A 15,074-nucleotide genomic window follows, 5' to 3' on the forward strand; every position below is an offset into this window, starting at 1 on the left:
GCGGCATTTGTCGACAAGACAACACAGCTCGTCTTTCACCATCACTTTTCATTAAAACCGGGACGGGTTAGAAATGTCGGACGTTTTAACCAAGTCAAATCCCGGTGGGAGCAAACAGAATAACAGGAAAGCGCTCTGACAGGGTGCAAGTCAGGAGAGATTAAATGAGAAAAGGCCTAGGGTTCCCTGGCCACAGAGTGAGGTGAGCATCGAATGAGAGAATAATTACACCACAGTATGAGGCCATTCCAGCCGCTGTGTCTGTGCCAGCTCTCAGCAACTACCGCCCGGATACAAAGACGAAGTGGAAACAAGATTCAAACCCAAATCTGCGATGGTAGTACACACAGAATGGGGGCAGCATTTACAGTGTGAGACGGTTGCACACACTATGAGTGTGAAAGCTGTATTGAGCCCAGTGGAAAGATGCGCTGCTGTTCCTCGAGTGTTTGTTGAGCTTCTTTGGAACATTTCAGGAGGCCGAGGTCCGGGAGGTCAGCGTTAAGATGCAGCTCTCCAGTCAGTTCAATTCTCCACTTTGGCTCTGTGGATTAGTTGGGTCACGTCCCTGTGAAGTTAACGCAGATCATGTTAAGTTCGATCTAATTTCTACATCTCGTGGTTTTATATGTTGAAACATCTGTTTTTGAAAGAAACAGCAGTCGTCTTGTAATAAGTGGCCTAGCCTCTCAGCCTCACCATGCGAATCTGCAGCAACACAGTGAGGTTGCACATTGTACACGTCCGTTGATTGCCAGCTGTTTCTGTAGTGTAGTGGTTATCACATTCGCCTAACACGCGAAAAGTCCCCGGTTCGAAACCGGGCAGAAACATCTCGAACTTCCAGTTTAGTCTGTTGCTGACTATTGCCGCAAACTCGTAACTGGTCTTCATCAACGAGGAATAGCAAAATGCATGCACCCGTCTGGTTGTGGTTATTTACGAAAGCCCTGCATTCTCAATTTAACTTCCACTTCAAGCAAAACATAACTTATCTTCAGGTCTGTAAAGTTCGATTCCTGATTGTTTTATAAGTTGAGACATCGGTTTTAAAGAAACGGCTGTCTTCTTGTAATAAGTGACATGGCCTCTCAGACGAACCATGAGAAGCTGCAGCAACACAGCGAGGTTGAACATTGCACAAGTCCATTGATTACTGCACCGCCAGCGGTTTCTGTAGTGTAGTGGTTAGCACATTCCCCTAACATGCGAAAGGTCCCCGGGGCCATACCGGGTAGAAACATCAAGTGCTTCTCATGTTGTGTGAGGAATGTTTGCACAAAGTACTTTTGTTCCCCCATCTCGTATGTTCGAGGATTATGAGGTTTAGTCTCTCATGAGCCACTGAAATAAATTCCACATTAAGTAACAAGCACTGAATTTTCGACAGGCAATGAGAAGAAAAGGACCTTCCTATTTTGGATATTCGGAGCTAGTTCATCCACAACAGAATTTCATGCATTTACAAATGCAGATAAACATACTTATTCACCATCTCAAACATGTCTAATTGAACGACAAATGCAACTTACTGCGGATGCTTCATTCTGAAACAAAAACAGAACATACTGGACAATCTCAGCAGGACTGACAGCCTCTGTGGAGCGAGATGGCAGCGGTCGTTCCGGGCCTGGGTGACTCTTTGTCAAAGCTGGAGAACTGGAAATGGGGTCAGATTCAGACTAATGTGGATGGGGCGGGGTTGGCGTGCCCTATTGGGCCTCGATAGAGTGGTCAGCAATCGGTGGAAAATGACGAAAATGTCTCGGACAGAAAGAAAAAGGGAATGTAAATGAGGCTAATCAAGGTGCTGATAGTGGCGCCTCAAGAGATCAGAATGTGTTAATCGCAGAAAGTAAGCAGTGTGTCAGCGAACAATTGGCGACAGGGATCAGATTGCTCAAGTAGGATGGTATGGGCTGGGGGAGGGGGGCAATGCTGAGGGTAAAACATATCAATGCAAGGAATTAAAATAAGATGATGGATACAGATGGTGGAGGGGGAAGAAGCAGATGGTGGAGGGGGAAGAGAGGTTACACAGTCTGATGTTGTTGAACTGAATAAAATGAAACATACAGAGAGCTGCCTGAATCTACTGGAATAAGTCAATAGAAGTAAGTGAATATCCACACATAGACAAGCTTTTAGAAAATGTCTTGATTGTCTCGGGAACGTATTGGTTCCCTGCTGTGTGAGCTCAGCTTCTCAAAGGAAACCCAATGTGAATGAATCCCGCCGAATGCGCCACAGAGGCTCAACAAGGAATAGCAAAATGCATTCACCCGGCTGGGCCAGTAGCGCAATGGATAACGCGTCTGACTACGAATCAGGAGATTCCAGGTTCGACTCCTGGCTGGCTCGAAATTCGAACTTTTGGCGTGCGCTTTAACTCACTGGGTGGGACAGCTGATTCTTGATGCAGAGCAAAGTGAGCAGAACGTCTTCAATTCTCGTATCGAAAGTTGATCCGACATCTGCGGAAGATACTGGAACAACTCAGCGAGTCAGGCGGCATTTGTCGACAAGACAACACAGCTCGTCTTTCACCATCACTTTTCATTAAAACCGGGACGGGTTAGAAATGTCGGACGTTTTAACCAAGTCAAATCCCGGTGGGAGCAAACAGAATAACAGGAAAGCGCTCTGACAGGGTGCAAGTCAGGAGAGATTAAATGAGAAAAGGCCTAGGGTTCCCTGGCCACAGAGTGAGGTGAGCATCGAATGAGAGAATAATTACACCACAGTATGAGGCCATTCCAGCCGCTGTGTCTGTGCCAGCTCTCAGCAACTACCGCCCGGATACAAAGACGAAGTGGAAACAAGATTCAAACCCAAATCTGCGATGGTAGTACACACAGAATGGGGGCAGCATTTACAGTGTGAGACGGTTGCACACACTATGAGTGTGAAAGCTGTATTGAGCCCAGTGGAAAGATGCGCTGCTGTTCCTCGAGTGTTTGTTGAGCTTCTTTGGAACATTTCAGGAGGCCGAGGTCCGGGAGGTCAGCGTTAAGATGCAGCTCTCCAGTCAGTTCAATTCTCCACTTTGGCTCTGTGGATTAGTTGGGTCACGTCCCTGTGAAGTTAACGCAGATCATGTTAAGTTCGATCTAATTTCTACATCTCGTGGTTTTATATGTTGAAACATCTGTTTTTGAAAGAAACAGCATTCGTCTTGTAATAAGTGGCCTAGCCTCTCAGCCTCACCATGCGAATCTGCAGCAACACAGTGAGGTTGCACATTGTACACGTCCGTTGATTGCCAGCTGTTTCTGTAGTGTAGTGGTTATCACATTCGCCTAACACGCGAAAAGTCCCCGGTTCGAAACCGGACAGAAACATCTCGAACTTCCAGTTTAGTCTGTTGCTGACTATTGCCGCAAACTCGTAACTGGTCTTCATCAACGAGGAATAGCAAAATGCATGCACCCGTCTGGTTGTGGTTATTTACGAAAGCCCTGCATTCTCAATTTAACTTCCACTTCAAGCAAAACATAACTTATCTTCAGGTCTGTAAAGTTCGATTCCTGATTGTTTTATAAGTTGAGACATCGGTTTTAAAGAAACGGCTGTCTTCTTGTAATAAGTGACATGGCCTCTCAGACGAACCATGAGAAGCTGCAGCAACACAGTGAGGTTGAACATTGCACATTTCCAATGATTACTGCACCGCCAGCGGTTTCTGTAGTGTAGTGGTTAGCACATTCCCCTAACATGCGAAAGGTCCCCGGGGCCATACCAGGTAGAAACATCAAGTGCTTCTCATATTGTGTGAGGAATGTTTGCACAAAGTACTTTTGTTCCCCCATCTCGTATGTTCGAGGATTATGAGATTTAGACTCTCATGAGCCACTAAAATAAATTCCACATTAAGTCACAAGCACTGAATTTTCGACAGGCAATGAGAAGAAAAGGACCTTCTTATTTTGGATATGCGGAGCTAGTTCATCCACAACAGAATTTCATGCATTTACTAATGCAGATACACCTACTTATTCACCATCTCAAACATGTCTAAATGAACGACAAATGCAACTTACTGCGGATGCTTCATTCTGAAACAAAAACAGAACATACTGGACAATCTCAGCAGGACTGACGGCCTCTGTGGAGCGAGATGGCAGCGGTCGTTCCGGGCCTGGGTGACTCTTTGTCAAAGCTGGAGAACTGGAAATGGGGTCAGATTCAGACAAATGTGGATGGGGCGGGGTTGGCGTGCCCTATTGGGCCTCGATAGAGTGGTCAGCAATAGGTGGAAAATGACGAAAATGTCTCGGACAGAAAGAAAAAGGGAATGTAAATGAGGCTAATCAAGGTGCTGATAGTGGCGCCTCAAGAGATCAGAATGTGTTAATCGCAGAAAGTAAGCAGTGTGTCAGCGAACAATTGGCGACAGGGATCAGATTGCTCAAGTAGGATGGTATGGGCTGGGGGAGGGGGGCAATGCTGAGGGTAAAACATATCAATGCAAGGAATTAAAATAAGATGATGGATACAGATGGTGGAGGGGGAAGAAGCAGATGGTGGAGGGGGAAGAGAGGTTACACAGTCTGATGTTGTTGAACTGAATAAAATGAAACATACAGAGAGCTGCCTGAATCTACTGGAATAAGTCAATAGAAGTAAGTGAATATCCACACATAGACAAGCTTTTAGAAAATGTCTTGATTGTCTCGGGAACGTATTGGTTCCCTGCTGTGTGAGCTCAGCTTCTCAAAGGAAACCCAATGTGAATGAATCCCGCCGAATGCGCCACAGAGGCTCAACAAGGAATAGCAAAATGCATGCACCCGGCTGGGCCAGTGGCGCAATGGATAACGCGTCTGACTACGAATCAGGAGATTCTAGGTTCGACTCCTGGCTGGCTCGGAATTCGAACTTTTGGCGTGCGCTGTAACTCACTGGGTGGGACAGCTGATTCTTGATGCAGAGCAAAGTGAGCAGAACGTCTTCAATTCTCGTATCGAAAGTTGATCCGACATCTGCGGAAGATACTGGAACAACTCAGCGAGTCAGGCGGCATTTGTCGACAGGACAACAAAGCACGTCTTTCACCATCACCTTTCATTAAAACCGGGGCGGGTTAGAAATGTCGGACGTTTTAACCAAGTCAAATCCCGGTGGGAGCAAACAGAATAACAGGAAAGCGCTCTGACAGGGTGCAAGTCAGGAGAGATTAAATGAGAAAAGGCCTAGGGTTCCCTGGCCACAGAGTGAGGTGAGCATCGAATGAGAGAATAATTACACCACAGTATGAGGCCATTCCAGCCGCTGTGTCTGTGCCAGCTCTCAGCAACTACCGCCCGGATACAAAGACGAAGTGGAAACAAGATTCAAACCCAAATCTGCGATGGTAGTACACACAGAATGGGGGCAGCATTTACAGTGTGAGACGGTTGCACACACTATGAGTGTGAAAGCTGTATTGAGCCCAGTGGAAAGATGCGCTGCTGTTCCTCGAGTGTTTGTTGAGCTTCTTTGGAACATTTCAGGAGGCCGAGGTCCGGAAGGTCAGCGTTAAGATGCAGCTCTCCAGTCAGTTCAATTCTCCACTTTGGCTCTGTAGATTAGATGGGTCACGTCCCTGTGAAGTTAACGCAGATCATGTTAAGTTCGATCTAATTTCTACATCTCGTGGTTTTATATGTTGAAACATCTGTTTTTGAAAGAAACAGCAGTCGACTTGTAATAAGTGGCCTAGCCTCTCAGCCTCACCATGCGAATCTGCAGCAACACAGTGAGGTTGCACATTGTACACGTCCGTTGATTGCCAGCTGTTTCTGTAGTGTAGTGGTTATCACATTCGCCTAACACGCGAAAGGTCCCCGGCTCGAAACCGGGCAGAAACATCTCGTATTTCCAGTTTAGTCTGTTGCTGACTATTGCCGCAATCTCGTAACTGGTCTTCATCAACGAGAAATAGCAAAATGCATGCACCCGTCTGGTTGTGGTTATTTTCGAAAGCCCTGCCTTCTCAATTTAACTTCCACTTCAAGCAAAACATAACTTATCTTCAGTTCTGTAAAGTTCGATTCCTGATTGTTTTATAAGTTGAGACATCGGTTTTAAAGAAACGGCTGTCTTCTTGTAATAAGTGACATGGCCTCTCAGACGAACCATGAGAAGCTGCAGCAACACAGTGAGGTTGAACATTGCACAAGTCCAATGATTACTGCACCGCCAGCGGTTTCTGTAGTGTAGTGGTTAGCACATTCCCCTAACATGCGAAAGGTCCCCGGGGCCATACCGGGTAGAAACATCAAGTGCTTCTCATGTTGTGTGAGGAATGTTTGCACAAAGTACTTTTGTTCCCCCATCTCGTATGTTCGAGGATTATGAGGTTTAGTCTCTCATGAGCCACTGAAATAAATTCCACATTAAGTAACAAGCACTGAATTTTCGACAGGCAATGAGAAGAAAAGGACCTTCCTATTTTGGATATTCGGAGCTAGTTCATCCACAACAGAATTTCATGCATTTACAAATGCAGATAAACATACTTATTCACCATCTCAAACATGTCTAAATGAACGACAAATGCAACTTACTGCGGATGCTTCATTCTGAAACAAAAACAGAACATACTGGACAATCTCAGCAGGACTGACAGCCTCTGTGGAGCGAGATGGCAGCGGTCGTTCCGGGCCTGGGTGACTCTTTGTCAAAGCTGGAGAACTGGAAATGGGGTCAGATTCAGACTAATGTGGATGGGGCGGGGTTGGCGTGCCCTATTGGGCCTCGATAGAGTGGTCAGCAATAGGTGGAAAATGACGAAAATGTCTCGGACAGAAAGAAAAAGGGAATGTAAATGAGGCTAATCAAGGTGCTGATAGTGGCGCCTCAAGAGATCAGAATGTGTTAATCGCAGAAAGTAAGCAGTGTGTCAGCGAACAATTGGCGACAGGGATCAGATTGCTCAAGTAGGATGGTATGGGCTGGGGGAGGGGGGCAATGCTGAGGGTAAAACATATCAATGCAAGGAATTAAAATAAGATGATGGATACAGATGGTGGAGGGGGAAGAAGCAGATGGTGGAGGGGGAAGAGAGGTTACACAGTCTGATGTTGTTGAACTGAATAAAATGAAACATACAGAGAGCTGCCTGAATCTACTGGAATAAGTCAATAGAAGTAAGTGAATATCCACACATAGACAAGCTTTTAGAAAATGTCTTGATTGTCTCGGGAACGTATTGGTTCCCTGCTGTGTGAGCTCAGCTTCTCAAAGGAAACCCAATGTGAATGAATCCCGCCGAATGCGCCACAGAGGCTCAACAAGGAATAGCAAAATGCATTCACCCGGCTGGGCCAGTGGCGCAATGGATAACGCGTCTGACTATGAATCAGGAGATTCCAGGTTCGACTCCTGGCTGGCTCGAAATTCGAACTTTTGGCGTGCGCTTTAACTCACTGGGTGGGACAGCTGATTCTTGATGCAGAGCAAAGTGAGCAGAACGTCTTCAATTCTCGTATCGAAAGTTGATCCGACATCTGCGGAAGATACTGGAACAACTCAGCGAGTCAGGCGGGATTTGTCGACAGGACAACACAGCTCGTCTTTCACCATCACTTTTCATTAAAACCGGGACGGGTTAGAAATGTCGGACGTTTTAACCAAGTCAAATCCCGGTGGGAGCAAACAGAATAACAGGAAAGCGCTCTGACAGGGTGCAAGTCAGGAGAGATTAAATGAGAAAAGGCCTAGGGTTCCCTGGCCACAGAGTGAGGTGAGCATCGAATGAGAGAATAATTACACCACAGTATGAGGCCATTCCAGCCGCTGTGTCTGTGCCAGCTCTCAGCAACTACCGCCCGGATACAAAGACGAAGTGGAAACAAGATTCAAACCCAAATCTGCGATGGTAGTACACACAGAATGGGGGCAGCATTTACAGTGTGAGACGGTTGCACACACTATGAGTGTGAAAGCTGTATTGAGCCCAGTGGAAAGATGCGCTGCTGTTCCTCGAGTGTTTGTTGAGCTTCTTTGGAACATTTCAGGAGGCCGAGGTCCGGAAGGTCAGCGTTAAGATGCAGCTCTCCAGTCAGTTCAATTCTCCACTTTGGCTCTGTAGATTAGATGGGTCACGTCCCTGTGAAGTTAACGCAGATCATGTTAAGTTCGATCTAATTTCTACATCTCGTGGTTTTATATGTTGAAACATCTGTTTTTGAAAGAAACAGCAGTCGACTTGTAATAAGTGGCCTAGCCTCTCAGCCTCACCATGCGAATCTGCAGCAACACAGTGAGGTTGCACATTGTACACGTCCGTTGATTGCCAGCTGTTTCTGTAGTGTAGTGGTTATCACATTCGCCTAACACGCGAAAGGTCCCCGGTTCGAAACCGGGCAGAAACATCTCGTATTTCCAGTTTAGTCTGTTGCTGACTATTGCCGCAATCTCGTAACTGGTCTTCATCAACGAGAAATAGCAAAATGCATGCACCCGTCTGGTTGTGGTTATTTTCGAAAGCCCTGCCTTCTCAATTTAACTTCCACTTCAAGCAAAACATAACTTATCTTCAGTTCTGTAAAGTTCGATTCCTGATTGTTTTATAAGTTGAGACATCGGTTTTAAAGAAACGGCTGTCTTCTTGTAATAAGTGACATGGCCTCTCAGACGAACCATGAGAAGCTGCAGCAACACAGTGAGGTTGAACATTGCACAAGTCCATTGATTACTGCACCGCCAGCGGTTTCTGTAGTGTAGTGGTTAGCACATTCCCCTAACATGCGAAAGGTCCCCGGGGCCATACCGGGTAGAAACATCAAGTGCTTCTCATGTTGTGTGAGGAATGTTTGCACAAAGTACTTTTGTTCCCCCATCTCGTATGTTCGAGGATTATGAGGTTTAGTCTCTCATGAGCCACTGAAATAAATTCCACATTAAGTAACAAGCACTGAATTTTCGACAGGCAATGAGAAGAAAAGGACCTTCCTATTTTGGATATTCGGAGCTAGTTCATCCACAACAGAATTTCATGCATTTACAAATGCAGATAAACATACTTATTCACCATCTCAAACATGTCTAAATGAACGACAAATGCAACTTACTGCGGATGCTTCATTCTGAAACAAAAACAGAACATACTGGACAATCTCAGCAGGACTGACAGCCTCTGTGGAGCGAGATGGCAGCGGTCGTTCCGGGCCTGGGTGACTCTTTGTCAAAGCTGGAGAACTGGAAATGGGGTCAGATTCAGACTAATGTGGATGGGGCGGGGTTGGCGTGCCCTATTGGGCCTCGATAGAGTGGTCAGCAATAGGTGGAAAATGACGAAAATGTCTCGGACAGAAAGAAAAAGGGAATGTAAATGAGGCTAATCAAGGTGCTGATAGTGGCGCCTCAAGAGATCAGAATGTGTTAATCGCAGAAAGTAAGCAGTGTGTCAGCGAACAATTGGCGACAGGGATCAGATTGCTCAAGTAGGATGGTATGGGCTGGGGGAGGGGGGCAATGCTGAGGGTAAAACATATCAATGCAAGGAATTAAAATAAGATGATGGATACAGATGGTGGAGGGGGAAGAAGCAGATGGTGGAGGAGGAAGAGAGGTTACACAGTCTGATGTTGTTGAACTGAATAAAATGAAACATACAGAGAGCTGCCTGAATCTACTGGAATAAGTCAATAGAAGTAAGTGAATATCCACACATAGACAAGCTTTTAGAAAATGTCTTGATTGTCTCGGGAACGTATTGGTTCCCTGCTGTGTGAGCTCAGCTTCTCAAAGGAAACCCAATGTGAATGAATCCCGCCGAATGCGCCACAGAGGCTCAACAAGGAATAGCAAAATGCATGCACCCGGCTGGGCCAGTGGCGCAATGGATAACGCGTCTGACTACGAATCAGGAGATTCTAAGTTCGACTCCTGGCTGGCTCGGAATTCGAACTTTTGGCGTGCGCTTTAACTCACTGGGTGGGACAGCTGATTCTTGATGCAGAGCAAAGTGAGCAGAACGTCTTCAATTCTCGTATCGAAAGTTGATCCGACATCTGCGGAAGATACTGGAACAACTCAGCGAGTCAGGCGGCATTTGCCGACAGGACAACACAGCTCGTCTTTCACCATCACTTTTCATTAAAACCGGGACGGGTTAGAAATGTCGGACGTTTTAACCAAGTCAAATCCCGGTGGGAGCAAGCAGAATAACAGGAAAGCGCTCTGACAGGGTGCAAGTCAGGAGAGATTAAATGAGAAAAGGCCTAGGGTTCCCTGGCCACAGAGTGAGGTGAGCATCGAATGAGAGAATAATTACACCACAGTATGAGGCCATTCCAGCCGCTGTGTCTGTGCCAGCTCTCAGCAACTACCGCCCGGATACAAAGACGAAGTGGAAACAAGATTCAAACCCAAATCTGCGATGGTAGTACACACAGAATGGGGGCAGCATTTACAGTGTGAGACGGTTGCACACACTATGAGTGTGAAAGCTGTATTGAGCCCAGTGGAAAGATGCGCTGCTGTTCCTCGAGTGTTTGTTGAGCTTCTTTGGAACATTTCAGGAGGCCGAGGTCCGGGAGGTCAGCGTTAAGATGCAGCTCTCCAGTCAGTTCAATTCTCCACTTTGGCTCTGTGGATTAGTTGGGTCACGTCCCTGTGAAGTTAACGCAGATCATGTTAAGTTCGATCTAATTTCTACATCTCGTGGTTTTATATGTTGAAACATCTGTTTTTGAAAGAAACAGCAGTCGTCTTGTAATAAGTGGCCTAGCCTCTCAGCCTCACCATGCGAATCTGCAGCAACACAGTGAGGTTGCACATTGTACACGTCCGTTGATTGCCAGCTGTTTCTGTAGTGTAGTGGTTATCACATTCGCCTAACACGCGAAAAGTTCGAAACCGAGCAGAAACATCTCGTACTTCCAGTTTAGTCTGTTGCTGACTATTGCCGCAATCTCGTAACTGGTCTTCATCAACGAGGAATAGCAAAATGTATGCATCCGTCTGGTTGTGGTTATTTTCGAAAGCCCTGCCTTCTCAATTTAACTTCCACTTCAAGCATAACTTATCTTCAGTTCTGTAAAGTTCGATTCCTGATTGTTTTATAAGTTGAGACATCGGTTTTAAAGAAACGGCTGTCTTCTTGTAATAAGTGACATGGCCTCTCAGACGAACCATGAGAATCTGCAGCAACACAGTGAGGTTAAACATTGCACAAGTCCATTGATTACTGCACCGCCAGCGGTTTCTGTAGTGTAGTGGTTAGCACATTCCCCTAACATGCGAAAGGTCCCCGGGGCCATACCGGGTAGAAACATCAAGTGCTTCTCATGTTGTGTGAGGAATGTTTGCACAAAGTACTTGTGTTCCCCATCTCGTATGTTCGAGGATTATGAGGATTAGTCTCTCATGAGCCACTAAAATAAATTCCACATTAAGTCACAAGCACTGAATTTTCGACAGGCAATGAGAAGAAAAGAACCTTCTTATTTTGGATATTCGGAGCTAGTTCATCCACAACAGAATTTCATGCATTTACAAATGCAGATAAACATACTTATTCACCATCTCAAACATGTCTAAATGAACGACAAATGCAACTTAATGCGGATGCTTCATTCTGAAACAAAAACAGAACATACTGGACAATCTCAGCAGGACTGACAGCCTCTGTGGAGCGAGATGGCAGCGGTCGTTCCGGGCCTGGGTGACTCTTTGTCAAAGCTGGAGAACTGGAAATGGGGTCAGATTCAGACTAATGTGGATGGGGCGGGGTTGGCGTGCCCTATTGGGCCTCGATAGAGTGGTCAGCAATAGGTGGAAAATGACGAAAATGTCTCGGACAGAAAGAAAAAGGGAATGTAAATGAGGCTAATCAAGGTGCTGATAGTGGCGCCTCAAGAGATCAGAATGTGTTAATCGCAGAAAGTAAGCAGTGTGTCAGCGAACAATTGGCGACAGGGATCAGATTGCTCAAGTAGGATGGTATGGGCTGGGGGAGGGGGGCAATGCTGAGGGTAAAACATATCAATGCAAGGAATTAAAATAAGATGATGGATACAGATGGTGGAGGGGGAAGAAGCAGATGGTGGAGGGGGAAGAGAGGTTACACAGTCTGATGTTGTTGAACTGAATAAAATGAAACATACAGAGAGCTGCCTGAATCTACTGGAATAAGTCAATAGAAGTAAGTGAATATCCACACATAGACAAGCTTTTAGAAAATGTCTTGATTGTCTCGGGAACGTATTGGTTCCCTGCTGTGTGAGCTCAGCTTCTCAAAGGAAACCCAATGTGAATGAATCCCGCCGAATGCGCCACAGAGGCTCAACAAGGAATAGCAAAATGCATTCACCCGGCTGGGCCAGTGGCGCAATGGATAACGCGTCTGACTACGAATCAGGAGATTCCAGGTTCGACTCCTGGCTGGCTCGAAATTCGAACTTTTGGCGTGCGCTTTAACTCACTGGGTGGGACAGCTGATTCTTGATGCAGAGCAAAGTGAGCAGAACGTCTTCAATTCTCGTATCGAAAGTTGATCCGACATCTGCGGAAGATACTGGAACAACTCAGCGAGTCAGGCGGGATTTGTCGACAGGACAACACAGCTCGTCTTTCACCATCACTTTTCATTAAAACCGGGACGGGTTAGAAATGTCGGACGTTTTAACCAAGTCAAATCCCGGTGGGAGCAAACAGAATAACAGGAAAGCGCTCTGACAGGGTGCAAGTCAGGAGAGATTAAATGAGAAAAGGCCTAGGGTTCCCTGGCCACAGAGTGAGGTGAGCATCGAATGAGAGAATAATTACACCACAGTATGAGGCCATTCCAGCCGCTGTGTCTGTGCCAGCTCTCAGCAACTACCGCCCGGATACAAAGACGAAGTGGAAACAAGATTCAAACCCAAATCTGCGATGGTAGTACACACAGAATGGGGGCAGCATTTACAGTGTGAGACGGTTGCACACACTATGAGTGTGAAAGCTGTATTGAGCCCAGTGGAAAGATGCGCTGCTGTTCCTCGAGTGTTTGTTGAGCTTCTTTGGAACATTTCAGGAGGCCGAGGTCCGGAAGGTCAGCGTTAAGATGCAGCTCTCCAGTCAGTTCAATTCTCCACTTTGGCTCTGTAGATTAGATGGGTCACGTCCCTGTGAAGTTAACGCAGATCATGTTAAGTTCGATCTAATTTCTACATCTCGTGGTTTTATATGTTGAAACATCTGTTTTTGAAAGAAACAGCAGTCGACTTGTAATAAGTGGCCTAGCCTCTCAGCCTCACCATGCGAATCTGCAGCAACACAGTGAGGTTGCACATTGTACACGTCCGTTGATTGCCAGCTGTTTCTGTAGTGTAGTGGTTATCACATTCGCCTAACACGCGAAAGGTCCCCGGTTCGAAACCGGGCAGAAACATCTCGTATTTCCAGTTTAGTCTGTTGCTGACTATTGCCGCAATCTCGTAACTGGTCTTCATCAACGAGAAATAGCAAAATGCATGCACCCGTCTGGTTGTGGTTATTTTCGAAAGCCCTGCCTTCTCAATTTAACTTCCACTTCAAGCAAAACATAACTTATCTTCAGTTCTGTAAAGTTCGATTCCTGATTGTTTTATAAGTTGAGACATCGGTTTTAAAGAAACGGCTGTCTTCTTGTAATAAGTGACATGGCCTCTCAGACGAACCATGAGAAGCTGCAGCAACACAGTGAGGTTGAACATTGCACAAGTCCAATGATTACTGCACCGCCAGCGGTTTCTGTAGTGTAGTGGTTAGCACATTCCCCTAACATGCGAAAGGTCCCCGGGGCCATACCAGGTAGAAACATCAAGTGCTTCTCATGTTGTGTGAGGAATGTTTGCACAAAGTACTTTTGTTCCCCCATCTCGTATGTTCGAGGATTATGAGGTTTAGACTCTCATGAGCCACTAAAATAAATTCCACATTAAGTCACAAGCACTGAATTTTCGACAGGCAATGAGAAGAAAAGGACCTTCCTATTTTGGATATTCGGAGCTAGTTCATCCACAACAGAATTTCATGCATTTACAAATGCAGATAAACATACTTATTCACCATCTCAAACATGTCTAAATGAACGACAAATGCAACTTACTGCGGATGCTTCATTCTGAAACAAAAACAGAACATACTGGACAATCTCAGCAGGACTGACAGCCTCTGTGGAGCGAGATGGCAGCGGTCGTTCCGGGCCTGGGTGACTCTTTGTCAAAGCTGGAGAACTGGAAATGGGGTCAGATTCAGACTAATGTGGATGGGGCGGGGTTGGCGTGCCCTATTGGGCCTCGATAGAGTGGTCAGCAATAGGTGGAAAATGACGAAAATGTCTCGGACAGAAAGAAAAAGGGAATGTAAATGAGGCTAATCAAGGTGCTGATAGTGGCGCCTCAAGAGATCAGAATGTGTTAATCGCAGAAAGTAAGCAGTGTGTCAGCGAACAATTGGCGACAGGGATCAGATTGCTCAAGTAGGATGGTATGGGCTGGGGGAGGGGGGCAATGCTGAGGGTAAAACATATCAATGCAAGGAATTAAAATAAGATGATGGATACAGATGGTGGAGGGGGAAGAAGCAGATGGTGGAGGGGGAAGAGAGGTTACACAGTCTGATGTTGTTGAACTGAATAAAATGAAACATACAGAGAGCTGCCTGAATCTACTGGAATAAGTCAATAGAAGTAAGTGAATATCCACACATAGACAAGCTTTTAGAAAATGTCTTGATTGTCTCGGGAACGTATTGGTTCCCTGCTGTGTGAGCTCAGCTTCTCAAAGGAAACCCAATGTGAATGAATCCCGCCGAATGCGCCACAGAGGCTCAACAAGGAATAGCAAAATGCATTCACCCGGCTGGGCCAGTGGCGCAATGGATAACGCGTCTGACTACGAATCAGGAGATTCCAGGTTCGACTCCTGGCTGGCTCGAAATTCGAACTTTTGGCGTGCGCTTTAACTCACTGGGTGGGACAGCTGATTCTTGATGCAGAGCAAAGTGAGCAGAACGTCTTCAATTCTCGTATCGAAAGTTGATCCGACGTCTGCGGAAGATACTGGAACAACTCAGCGAGTCAGGCGGGATTTGTCGACAGGACAACACAGCTCGTCTTTCAC

General features: G+C 46.1%; 11 non-coding genes across 11 annotated transcripts; all 11 read left to right on the plus strand.

Annotated features, from left to right (window-relative positions):
* Nucleotides 1-760: 760 nt before the first annotated feature.
* Nucleotides 761-833, plus strand: trnav-aac (transfer RNA valine (anticodon AAC)). The gene has a single exon. It is a non-coding gene; the product is annotated as a tRNA-Val (tRNA).
* Nucleotides 834-2,288: 1,455 nt separating this feature from the next.
* Nucleotides 2,289-2,361, plus strand: trnar-acg (transfer RNA arginine (anticodon ACG)). Its single transcript has one exon. It is a non-coding gene; the product is annotated as a tRNA-Arg (tRNA).
* Nucleotides 2,362-3,268: 907 nt separating this feature from the next.
* Nucleotides 3,269-3,341, plus strand: trnav-aac (transfer RNA valine (anticodon AAC)). The gene has a single exon. It is a non-coding gene; the product is annotated as a tRNA-Val (tRNA).
* Nucleotides 3,342-4,796: 1,455 nt separating this feature from the next.
* Nucleotides 4,797-4,869, plus strand: trnar-acg (transfer RNA arginine (anticodon ACG)). The gene has a single exon. It is a non-coding gene; the product is annotated as a tRNA-Arg (tRNA).
* Nucleotides 4,870-5,776: 907 nt separating this feature from the next.
* trnav-aac (transfer RNA valine (anticodon AAC)) lies at nucleotides 5,777-5,849 on the plus strand. The gene has a single exon. It is a non-coding gene; the product is annotated as a tRNA-Val (tRNA).
* A 1,455-nt stretch (nucleotides 5,850-7,304) lies between these two features.
* Nucleotides 7,305-7,377, plus strand: trnah-aug (transfer RNA histidin (anticodon AUG)). Its single transcript has one exon. It is a non-coding gene; the product is annotated as a tRNA-His (tRNA).
* Nucleotides 7,378-8,284: 907 nt separating this feature from the next.
* trnav-aac (transfer RNA valine (anticodon AAC)) lies at nucleotides 8,285-8,357 on the plus strand. Its single transcript has one exon. It is a non-coding gene; the product is annotated as a tRNA-Val (tRNA).
* Nucleotides 8,358-9,812: 1,455 nt separating this feature from the next.
* trnar-acg (transfer RNA arginine (anticodon ACG)) lies at nucleotides 9,813-9,885 on the plus strand. Its single transcript has one exon. It is a non-coding gene; the product is annotated as a tRNA-Arg (tRNA).
* Nucleotides 9,886-12,307: 2,422 nt separating this feature from the next.
* Nucleotides 12,308-12,380, plus strand: trnar-acg (transfer RNA arginine (anticodon ACG)). Its single transcript has one exon. It is a non-coding gene; the product is annotated as a tRNA-Arg (tRNA).
* Nucleotides 12,381-13,287: 907 nt separating this feature from the next.
* On the plus strand, nucleotides 13,288-13,360 carry trnav-aac (transfer RNA valine (anticodon AAC)). The gene has a single exon. It is a non-coding gene; the product is annotated as a tRNA-Val (tRNA).
* Nucleotides 13,361-14,815: 1,455 nt separating this feature from the next.
* On the plus strand, nucleotides 14,816-14,888 carry trnar-acg (transfer RNA arginine (anticodon ACG)). Its single transcript has one exon. It is a non-coding gene; the product is annotated as a tRNA-Arg (tRNA).
* Nucleotides 14,889-15,074: the final 186 nt, after the last annotated feature.

This window comes from Scyliorhinus torazame, chromosome 5 (genome assembly GCF_047496885.1).
Source record: "Scyliorhinus torazame isolate Kashiwa2021f chromosome 5, sScyTor2.1, whole genome shotgun sequence".
Classification (NCBI taxonomy): Eukaryota; Metazoa; Chordata; class Chondrichthyes; order Carcharhiniformes; family Scyliorhinidae; genus Scyliorhinus; species Scyliorhinus torazame.